Here is a 12,214-nt window from a genome sequence, read left to right as displayed (position 1 = left end):
TGTAAGCTTTTCGTTTGTGAGTGAATATTTCAATAGTGTAGCTCTGTGAAGGTTGTCCTGAGGGATAGTAAAATTTCCTAACTTGATCAAGTGGAGATTGGGGCAAGGAGGAAGTGAGCCTTCTTTTGTACACAAGATTGGTTGTATTTAATCAATTTGAAAAAACTTGTTTGAATTGATCTACAAGTTCAAGAGGAGCTTGGTAGTCAATTGGTTTGCAATTCTTCCTTTCTTATTTATTTATTGTTATCTTGTGATCTTTAAATTGCTTATATCTTCTACTTCTCTCAAGTGATATTGTTCATTCATTGATTGATTCATTGTGTGATCACTTAGAAAAGAGGGTAAATTTCATATTGAGCAAAAAGTGCCCATAACTTGATTAGTTTTGTAATCAACCTAATTCACCCCCTCTTAGGTTGTTTTCGATTCTTACAATTGGTATCAGAGCTTGGTCTCCTAGAAATTAAACTCAATCGATTTAGAAGTAAAAATGATAACCAATAATACCATATTTTTGAAAGATAATCTGTGATTAGACCTCCTATGTTTAATGGGTCAAATTATGTGAGTTGGAAAGAAAGAATGATTATCTTTTTGCAATCGATTGATATTGAATTGTAGTTTATTGTTAGTGAAGGTCCATATGATGCCTCTATTATAGACGAAAATACTCATAGACCTAGACCAAAAATAAGAAATGAACTGACTGTTGAGGATAGAGCTCATCTCGCCTTAAATGCAAAAGTTATGAATGTGTTGTATAGTGCTTTAGACTCAAATGAATCTATTAGAGTCAAGTGTTATAAGTCAGCTAAAGAAATTTGGGATAAATTTAGAGAAATTCATGAGGGCAGTGAGAATATTAAAGAACAGAAAAAATCTATTTTGATTACTAAATATCAGTCGTTTAAGATGGAAACTCATGAAAATATTGATCAAATATATTGTAGATTCAATGGTCTTATTAAAGATTTAGAGATTCTGAAAAAGGAATATATCTTAGGAGAAAAAAATAGAAAAATCTTGAATGCTCTGTCTAAAAATTGGGAAAGTAAAGTGACTGCTATTGAAGGGGCAAGAGATCTGAATTTTATGTCTATTGAATCTCTTGTAAATTCTCTAGTATCTTATGAGTTTAAGCTTAAGACCAAAGTACAGGAAGAATAAGATGCAAAGGTAAAACGGAGCATTGCTCTAAAAGCACCTCAAGATGAAGATGATTTGGATGTTGATGACAATGATCTTGCTCTCATCACACAAAATTTCAAGAGAATCCTCAACAAAAGGAGATTTAGAAGAGGAGGATGTAACAATTCAGATTCTAATCAATTCAACAATGTAAGAAACAAAGAAAAGCATAAGACCAACAAAAAACAAGGTGACAAATCTATGAATGCGGCCAACTTGGACACTACATGAGTGAGTGTCCAATGAAGAAGAGAAAAGGTGAAAGAAAATCAAGATTCAACAACTTCCAATTCACATGGAATGAGTGCAATTCTGATGGTGAAATTGAAGAGGAAGAAGAATCTACTCAATTAGCTTTCATGGCCATTGGACATGATAAGGTAACAACTTATTATAACTCTCATTTTGAAAGTGATGATGAAATTGATGATGATCTTGAATCTTTCATTAAAAAATTACATGATAACTTGAAAGAATCTTATGCTAGAAATAAGAAATTAAAACACAAAATTAGTTTTTTTCTTCAGCATAATACACGTTTTTTTCAAGAAAACAAGAAGCTAAAAACTGAAAATGGTTTCTTGAAAAAGAATGAGATTGATTTACAAAATAAACTTGATAGAAAAACAAGGATTTGTGAAATGTTCAAAGAGGAATAAGGTGATTTGAAAAGAAGAATGAATAATCTAAATGAATTTCTCCAATATAAAAAACAAAACTGCTTTCAACGAAATGGAACAAAGCCTCATCTTGGCACTTATAAGAAAAAGACAAATTCTGGTGCAAATGATTTTGCTATTTATGAGAGAAGACAAGTGAGATTTATTAAACCTATTTATGCAATTAATTCATTGGTTATGTGTAATTTTTGTTGTCAAAAGAGTCACCTGAAAAGTGATTGTTATGCGAGGAAAAACATGAGAAGAGGCATGAAATGCATGTGAATAGTTAGACATGATGCTAACTCTCAAGAACCCAAAAATTAATGTCATGTAAATGACTTTTGAATAGCTCCTTGAGGGTGAAAACCCTAAGTGTTTTGTTTCAACCACTGGTTGGTTGTAATTGGCTAATTGCACATGTATGAACTTATGGGATATTTTGGTATCCTGCTTTGGCTTGTAAATGTTGAATTTCACTGTATTTATGTCTGGTTAATGTTTGGATGGATTTCGGATCAATTCGGCTTTCAAACGGCAAAAGAAAAATTTTTGACTGAAGGGCACTGGATTGAATCCGGCCAGGAATCCGGCCAGAAACTGGCCGGATTGTCGGCCGGATTGCTTGGGAAAAATTTTGAATCCGGAAGTTAGCCACTGGACAGTATCCGGCCAAGAATCCGGCCGCTAATCCGGCCAGATTCCGGCCGGATTCCACTGTTCCAGGCACACTCTTCGTTTTCTTTTTTTTTAATTTTGTTATTTGGTTACCTGTGGCTTGTTTGAGCGCGCTTTTATTTTTCCGAAACGTTTTAGATCGCGTGTTACTGCTCGTTAGTCCTGGCGAGAGCTGGGCAGGCAGTCCGCTAACCCCTTTGGTTCGCCTTAGGGGAAAGTGGGGCTGTTACAGGTACCATATATTAGTTCTTGAATTCTTGAGTAGGTGAATCTGGTGAATTTTATTAAGGAATCAAAGTGGTTCATAAACTGTAAATGTTCAAGATACATGACCGGTGATCCATCACAATTCATCAAACTCAAGTCAAAATCTAGTGGCATAGTGACATTTGGAGATAACGTGTTTCTACCTCAAGACCATTGGAGCTTTCACATCTTGATTCGTTTGGTCCTACACGAATTTCTAGCTTGGGTGGTAAGAGATATTGTTTAGTCGTTATTGATGATTATTCTAGATACACTTGGGTGATTTTTCTTGCTCACAAAGATGATACTTTCAAAAATTTCGTTTCTCTATTTGTAAAAGTTCAAAATCTGTTTGGTTTGAATTTTGTTAAAATTAGAAATGTCAATTGTACGGAATTTAAATGTTGTGACTTTTTGAAATTTTGTGATTACACTTTAAACTCTCTAGGGTCATTTGCATTTTATATTAGGATGCATCTTTTGTATTTTCTATTTTCATGTTTCAAATACTCTGTACTAATGGATCTTGGTTAACATTGATGGTTTCTTGTTGAATTGCTAATATATTTTGATTGATATTTCTCTATTTGGTACTTCTTTTGGTATTAATTCTCTATTTTTGACTGATGATTGATGTTGGTATGTTGGTGATTGCTGAATTCTGATATCATTTTTCTGTTTTTGATTGGTATTTTGGATTCTCTGTTATGGCAACTACATTATGGATTATGATTGCTGGATTTTACTCTCATCTTATGATGACAAAAAGGGGGAGAGAAATGGATGCTATGTGAAAGGGGGAGTTTTTCTGAGATTATAAATTTGGATCTTAAAATTTTTTATGTAAATTTTTGATGCAATGAGTGAGGGGGAGCTTATGCTCATATGCTCAATCTTTTTCGTTCTTCCATCCATTGTTTTGTCATCATCAAAAAGGGGGAGAATGTTGATTTTAGTCCCTAACTTTTGATGTTTACAAAACAAATGGATGATACTAATATCTCTTCAAGATATACTTTCAGTTATGAAACAAATCAGATTCAAAGATCAAGTGCAATTGAAAGAAACAAAGGTTGTTGAAAACTGTCGGACACTTGTGAAGACAGGATCGGACGTCCGTGCAACTTCCGACGCATAAAGAACTTCATCACCGGACGCCCGAAGGAAATAAAACATTCCCCCTAACTCACTGATCTCGATCGGACGCAAGTATCGGACGTCCGATAGGATTCTTCAAATTCGACGAAAGCTGTCGGACGCTCACAAAGACACTACCGGACGTCTGATAGAATTGAGATATTCCTTCTAACTCATTGTCTGCTTTCGGATGCAAGCACCGGACGTCCGATAGAATTGAAGAAGATTTTTCAAATTCACTGCCTGCTGTCAGACGCATGCTTTGAATGTACCGAACGTCCGATACTCCCAACGGCTAGTTGACTTTTCAGTTACTTTCTATCCGTTGCAAATATTAATGAAGCACTTTCTTGGTCTCCTATAAATAGAGCATGGTTAGAAACTTCAAATAACTTTTGCACACTGAAGATACAAAAGACATAGAGTAGTTTTAGTGAGAAAACACTCTCTAAGGAAGATTTGTAGTCCTGGTGGTGTGAAGTTCATTGTAAGCTTTTCATTTGTGAGTGAATACTTCAATAGTGTAGATTTGTGAGGGTTCTCCTGAGGGATAGTAAAACTTCTTAACTTGACCAAGTGGAGATTGGGGCAAGGAGGAAGTAAACTTTCCTTTGTACACAAGATTGGTTGTATTTCATCAATTTGAAAAAGTTTGTTTGAATTGATCTACAAGTTCAAGAGGAGTTTGGTAGTCAATTGGTTTGCAATTCTTCCCTTCTTATTTATTTATTGTTATCTTGTGATTTTTAAATTGTTTATATTTTCTACTTCTCTCAAGTGATATTGTTCAGTCATTGATTGATTCATTGTGTGATCACTTAGAAAGGAGTGTAAATTTCATATTGAGCAAAAAGTGCCCATAACTTGATTAGTTTTATAATCAACCTAATTCACCCCCTCTTAGGTTGTCTTCGATCCTTACAGTAACCAACAAAAACAACTCAACACCTGCATCTAATCAGCTTGAATCTTCACGAAAGTTACACAAAATGAAGAAAAGGAGAAGCAAAAGGTTACCTCGGAATGTGAAATACTCCAGGAGAGTTACATTGATTCTTGGGATGGAATCAAGAAAATCTGTTGTGGCAGCCTCAGCGATGACTAACTCGTTACTTTGAGACTAGATTCAGCTGTCCTAGAGCAGTTTTCTCCTAGTGATTAGTGAATAAAATCCCTTCTAATGTCTCCCCAGAAGGTACAGAAACCAAAAGCTCCTTCAAAAAGCAAAGATCAAGATAGAAATCTGTTCCCGAAGTAGGCTATCTCGTCAGCCTGGATGGGTTTTTGGCAAAAGAAAATTCTGCACTTTTCCTTTTCGTTTCTCGTTTCCTCCTTCCAATCTTTCTCCCTGATTCAATCTCCTCTTTTTTTCAGTTTTCTTGCTTTTCCTCTCAACCTTAGTTGCTTTCCCGTAGCCTCCTCTCAACCCTATCCCAAAAGGTCTCTCCTTTTCTTGTGTTTTCTTTTTCTCCTCACTTTCCCTTCGCAGCCTCTCTCTCTCAGTTTCCTCTTTCTCTTGCTCCCTCTCTCAGTTCTTCTTTTTCCCTTCTTCCCTTTTCTTTTTCACTTTTTTCCCGCAGCTCCTTTCTTGTTCCTCTTGTCGCGTAGCCCTAAACCTTCTTTTTTCCTTCCCCAGTTTCCTCACCAGCTTAGCCCGTAACCTCTCTCAATCCCTCTACTCAATTTTTTCTTCTCAGTTTTTCCTTGCTCAGCCCACTCACTCTCCTCCTTCCTTTCACGAAACCCTTCTTTCTTTAGTTCCTTTGCACGTAGCTACTTGTTTTTCTTTTCCTCTCAGTCTTGCTCAGTTCTTTTCCCGTTTCTTCCACTAGCCGAAGGCACTTTTTCTTCTCCCCAAAGCTCTCTATTTTTAGCCGAAGCCTTCCTTTGTTTTCCTTTTCAGCCTTTTTCTCTCTTTTTTGCTTGGTTTTTTCCTTTCCCCCTATCAACCCTAGCCGCCAAAGCCTTCTCTTTTTTTTATTTTTGTTTTGTTTTTTTCTAATTTTTCTAAACTTCCCAAGTGTCCTAACATCTCACCTTCTAGGTGTTGTGTTGTCAAAGAAATAAAAGGACATTTGTCCCTATTGCATGTGCTCCACTTGGCTACTATCCCCCTAGTACACTTATCTTCTTTTTTTTTCATTATAAAAATAATCTAGGTAGACAAAATAAATAAATAAATAAAAATGTTAATTCTTATTGCACAATTTTTATTTATCTTAAAAAAGAAATTGAATCTAAAAAAATTAAAGACAAATTTTGAACTTTTGTGAGAATTTTTCCTTTTTTCGAAATTAAATGCAAAAAAATAAAAATAATGAACCTAATTTATAAAAATAAACACTAACTATCATTTGATCAATTAAAATAAAATAAAATAAAATAAAACAAGAATAAAGCTAAAATTGAATAAAATAAATGAAAATTTGGTGTCTACACCTATTAACTATAATAAGAAGTTATCTGCTTTTCTTTCTCAAGCTAAATCCTCACTTCATCAACATGATTGATCCCTTTAATGCATTAGTATGGAATATTAGGGGGTTTCAAAGAAAGACTCAACGTTACCTTAAGGACTTATGTCGTAATAATTTAATTTGTCTTCTTATTTTATTGGAGCCATTGTCTGGAGTTGAACAGGTGGAGAATGTTTGACTTTTTTTGTGTTTTGATAAGGCTCAATCCTTCCTTGAGAGGAAGATTTGGATTTTTTCGATGGCTGAGTTCTCAGTGTCTTGTTGAGAGTATGATGAATAGCTAGTACATATCACACTATCCCTTAGTTCTGGTACGGTGCTCAATGTTTCGACTGTCTACGTAAAATGTACAAAGGTTGGACGGAGGAGTCTTTGGAGTGCTATGGAGGGTATTGGTTCGGCTAGTCAGTATTTGTGGTTAGTAGCGGGGGATTTCAATGTTGTGTCTACTATGGAGGAGAGACTTGGGGGAGAGCCAGCCAATGTTGGGAATATGGAAGAATTCAACACAGCCGTTTTCAATCATCTATTGTTGGAAGTACCTTTTGATGGTCTCCTTTTACATGGACAAATGGTCGGATCTTGCAGAGACTTGATAAGGCTTTCACTAATTCAGAGTGGACTTCTGTTTTTTATTCTACCCATGTTTCACACATGGCATGTGGTCGTTCTGATCATGCGCCTTTACTTATTAAGTGTGGGTCTTATTCTCGACGTTGTTGCTCCTTCCGATTTTTGAATGCATGGACTAAGCATCATACTTTCTTACCAGTGGTAAGTCAAAGCTAGCAACAACAAGTATCTTGCGTGGGAATGGAGAAATTCTTCAGGAAGCTCATGTGCGTTAGGAAATGCTTGCGGCGTTGGAATAAGGAAACATTTGGCCACATTTTTTCAAAGATGAAGAAAGCGGAGGAGTATTTGCTGCAATGTGAACAAACATATGATAACTTGAGAGGTGAAGCATCCCGAATTAAATTAGGAGAGGCTAGAGCTATCCATTCGAAACAGTTATCCATTGAAGGGGATTTTTGGCACCAGAAATCTGCAATGAAATGGATTCAATTAGGTGATGCTAATACAACTTTTGTTCATTCGGTGGTGCGGCAGCAAAGAAACTCAAACTTCATCTCCAGAATTAAACATGACTCGGGGGCTATTTTGGAAGAACCTTCGAGCATTGATTCCTCAGCGGTGGAGTTTTTTAGCACCCTCTTTACCTCGGAACGAGAGGGCAGGTTGCTACCGGCATAGCCTTTTGCGATTCCTCAAATTAGTAGTGGTGATAAAGATTCCTTAGCTGCCTTGCCTTCGTTGGAAGAGATTAAATCAGTGGCGTTCTCTATGTCGTCGGAGAGTGCTCTTGGCTCGAATGGTTTTGGCACAGGGTTCTACCATAGTTGTTAGGATATAATTAAAGAGGATTTGCTTGAAGCAATTCACGATTTTTTTAGAGGGATGGAACCTCCACAGGAGTTTTCCAGTATGCTTATTGTCCTCCCACCAAAGGTGGCTGGAACAAACACTTGGCGGGACTTTCGGCCTATAAGCCTATGTAACATCAGTTCAAAAATCATCTCCAAAGTTTTATCGAACCGGTTAAGTATGTTGTTGCCCCAATTGATCTCCCCTTGGCAAACTGGCTTTGTCCCAGGTAGAGGAATTGATGAGAACATTTTATTAACCCAAGAGCTAGTTGGAGATCTTGATAGATGTTTAAAGAATCCTAATGTGATTTTGAAGCTTGATATGGAGAAAGCATACGATCGAGTTGAAAGGAATTTTTTGTTGTTCATGATGCGGAGTTTTGAATTTTAGGAAAGGGTGGTCGATTTGTTTTTTCACACTTTTAGTAACAATTGGTTTTCTGTGCTTGTTAATAGAGAGCCAACGGGATTTTTTTGATCCTCGCGGGGGGTACGACAAGGGGATCCACTATCACCGAGTTTATTTCTCTTGGTCGCTGAATTTCTTGGTCGAGGAATTCATCATCTTTTCCTACAAGACGAAAGAAGATTTTACATGACATCCGGGGATTGTATTCCTTATCTGGCATTTGTAGATGATACTATCATTTTTGCTCGGTGTTTGCATAATTGTTTAGGTGCTATAAGGGATTTTTTTGGAGGTGTATTAGGCATATTCCGGGCAAAAAGTTAATGCTCGTAAAAGTTTCTTTTATTTATCCTCTAGAGCTACAGATACTCAAGCTAACTTGGTGTCTCTTTCACTGAACTTCCAATGACAAGGTTGCCCCTTCATATATTTAAGGGCACCGATTTCACCTAGCAGGGCAACATGTGGTCTTTTTGATGATATTTTGGATAAGATGCACAAGAGGTTGAGTCATTAGACTACGAGGTAGTTATCTCACAGTGGCAAGGTGGTGCTGATTCGACATATCTTATTGCCAATCCCTATGTATCTGCTGCAAGTATTACGCCCACCACAGGCGGTATTGCGATCACTAAAGAGGTTTTGTAATGCTTTTTGTGGGATCACTCTGTGGAGTTGCAGCATATTCACTGGGCATCATGGGATAAGTTGTGTTTGCCTATTGAGGAAGGGGGATTGGGCTTTCGAAGATTTGAAGTTATGGTAGATGCATTTTCTGCCAAGCTTTGGTGGAAGTTGCGGCTCAAAAACTCGATTTGGGTAAAGTTTATGCATTCGAAGTATATCAAGGGACAACATCCTTCTATAGCACAAGTTACTCGTTCTTCGCCAGTTTGGCATCAGTTGGAACATATTCGAGATTTTGCGGAATCGAAGATTCGTTGGTGTTTGGGCAAAGGTTTGGTAGATTTTTGGTATGACAGGTGGGTTCTTGATGACTGATGGTTCCAAATTGTCCGCATTTCCTCGTAGCAAATTTCTATATGAATTATGGTTGGGATGCAAGTTGCTTGAAGGGCTTTTTGCTGATTGATTTGGTAAATACCATATCAAAGCTACATTTAGATCTTGATCAAGAGGATAAAATTGTTTGGCTACCGTCTTCTATGGGAGAGTTTTCCATCACTTCTGCGTGGAGTGCCTTGCGGCCAAGGAAGGATCCAATCGTGATTCATCAAATTGTTTGCTGTCCAATCCTCTTGCTAAAGCTGTCTTTCTTTGCCTAGTGATTGGTTAGTAATTATCTTCCTGTGGAGTTGAATCTATGAAGGTTTAGGGTACGCTTGGTATCTAAATGTCGGTGTTGCAACTTGGAAGTAGAGGGGTGTTCGCATCTTTTATTGTCCTGCCTTATTGGTCGACCGGTATGGGAGCATTTTGGAAAAATGTTCAGCTTGTATGATTTGAGCTTCAACACTGTCTTTGCTATGTTTCGGGCCTGGTTGTTATTCATTCCAGGGTCTAGTAAAGTTCATATTTAGATGGCAATGCCTGTAATTATTTGTTGGTTCTTGTGAAAGGCTAGGAACCACGTGTATTTTCAAAACATTAAAGTGTTTGTTAGGCAGATTATTATGCAAATTGATAGTTATCTGCATCAGTTAGGCATTGCTGGAATTCTTCTCCAGCAATATTTTCATGGGGAGGCAGATTGTAAGTTCAGAGACTACACTCCCCGAAGACAAAAGAGGGTCTGATGTGCATTAATTTGTTGGACAAAGCCTCCTCTCAACTACGTTAAACTTAATACAGATACTAGTGTGCGTAATGGAAAGGCCTTTGGAGGCAGGATTTTAAGGAGTCATGAAGGTACTTTGATAACTGCTTTTTACAAAGAATTTGGCGAGTTTGATGTCTTGGAAGCGGATGGATTGTCTTTGCTTATGGTCTCCAACTCTGTGTTCAGCGAGAGGTTGGCAACCTGCTAGTCGAAGTGGATTCAAAAACATTGGTGACCTTAGTTAATTCATCTGCTATAGGTCAAAAACATTCGTCAGATCCGTTGGCACCTACTCTCGTTGTCAACGTCACTTACTCGTGTTTCGGGAAGCAAATCCAGTGGCAGATGCACTAGCAAGCTTGCAACTCCTTACAGACAGGGTATTTACTACAATTCGGCAACTTCCAGATAGGGTCTGATCCCTAGTATATATGGACTGTATTTCTTTTCCTTTTGTGTGTAGTAGGGTTATCATGAGGTAGCTCCACTATTTTGTTGTTTTAGGCCAGGTATGGGTCCTTAAAGTTTTGTAATTTTTATACTTTAAATAAATTGGGACTGGCATCCCTCCCCTGCGAATGGGGTTCGCCAAAAAAAAAACTATAGGAAAATACCTAAAAGAAATTGATTGTTTAGGGAGGTAATGTAAAAGAAATGAGAATTTCTCATAACATAGGAGGACAATATAAAGGAAAAGGGTATTTTTAAAATAAAAAAAAAATCAGGGAGTGCAATTATAATAGAAACATAAAAATTTGTAAAAATTTCAAGGCTATACTTTCAATTTTAAAAATTTCTCAACATAATATGGCTACACCACTAGCGCTAGTGGTCCAATTTAAACTTGAAAGATAAATTTACCTTACATAATTATGTGAACTATCAAATTCTGGAAGGCTCTCTTAAACTTTTCACCCACCACTTTGACGACCACTCAAGGTTAGAGAGAACTTATCTTTCTCATCTAGTGTTTTCTAAAATTATTTTCTAAACTTACAGGGATGAACTAATTAAATGCATTGATTAACAATGTGCATGTATTTAAAAATATTTGGTATTTATTTCCAAATATATCCCAAGAAAAAGCGGGCTAAGTTTCCTAGCTTGGATGCTGTAATTTTGATGAAATAGCTATCATGAATATGATGGCAAAAACAATGTGTTTATATGTACAAAGATTTGGTACAAAATTGTTCATTTTTACCTCTGCCTTCTTCTGAGTGTATAATTACTAACGTGTATTTGTCAGAATTTTAGGGATTTTGAGAGAGAGAGAGAGAGAGAGAGAGATTTTGTGTATGCTTGATGGAAAAGAAACAAAAAAAGATGGAACTGTGGATATGTAGATCATGTATTTGTGTATATAAGTTAGGTTTAGAGGAAGAAAGACATTTGACCATTTAACTAAGCTTCTGTTTGATAACCCAATTCAAAATTTAAACTTAATGTGTTCAAATTTTAATATATTCAGAAATGTTTGATAACTAAAACTAGAATATTTGAATTCATTAAGTGGTACTGAATTTTCTAAACAAAATTTGCTCTAAAAAATAAGTGATATACACTCAAATATATTAATTTAATACTTAATAATTCACTAATTTAATGGATTCAGATTTCAAATTTCAGTTTTATCAAATGCACCCTAAATTCAGGGACAATTAACATTTTACTTCGTTGATTCAGTCAGCAGTGAATTGACTTAGAATACATTGCAAAAATTTGATAACTTGAGAGTTTATGGTACTGAAATTAATTCTTTGTTGGGTGCTATACAACCCAAAAAAAGTTCAATTGGGTACTTTGCAATTAATTCAAATAGAAAATGAGTGCATCCAATATTTTAGATGAAAAATTGTGTTTTACGTAACTCTCAAAAAAAAGAAGAAGAAATTAAAAAACGTAAAGTTCAGGCATTTCAACAAGCCAGACACGTAAGAACATAAGTAAATGCCCACAAAAGTTAAACCAAAAAAAAGGCCTCGCAGAACTGCAAGTATTAAAATGCGTTAATTAGTTTATTTATATTGGCTCTTTACTTTTCACGAATTGCAAGAGACGAACTTTTCCCTATTCAATATCTCTATTCTTATGCTACTAAAATAGGGGTTAATTATATTTCTAAATGTAATTAACCTTTTATTTTTTGGAATATACAAGGAGAAACGACACTTCCATTGCCTTTATTTAAACTCCATTATCTTCATGAC

The sequence above is a fragment of the Coffea arabica genome, chromosome 11e (genome assembly GCF_036785885.1).
Source record: "Coffea arabica cultivar ET-39 chromosome 11e, Coffea Arabica ET-39 HiFi, whole genome shotgun sequence".
NCBI lineage: Eukaryota > Viridiplantae > Streptophyta > Magnoliopsida > Gentianales > Rubiaceae > Coffea > Coffea arabica.
The sequence above is the reverse complement of the archived record's forward strand: the minus strand, read 5'-3'. Positions refer to the sequence as shown.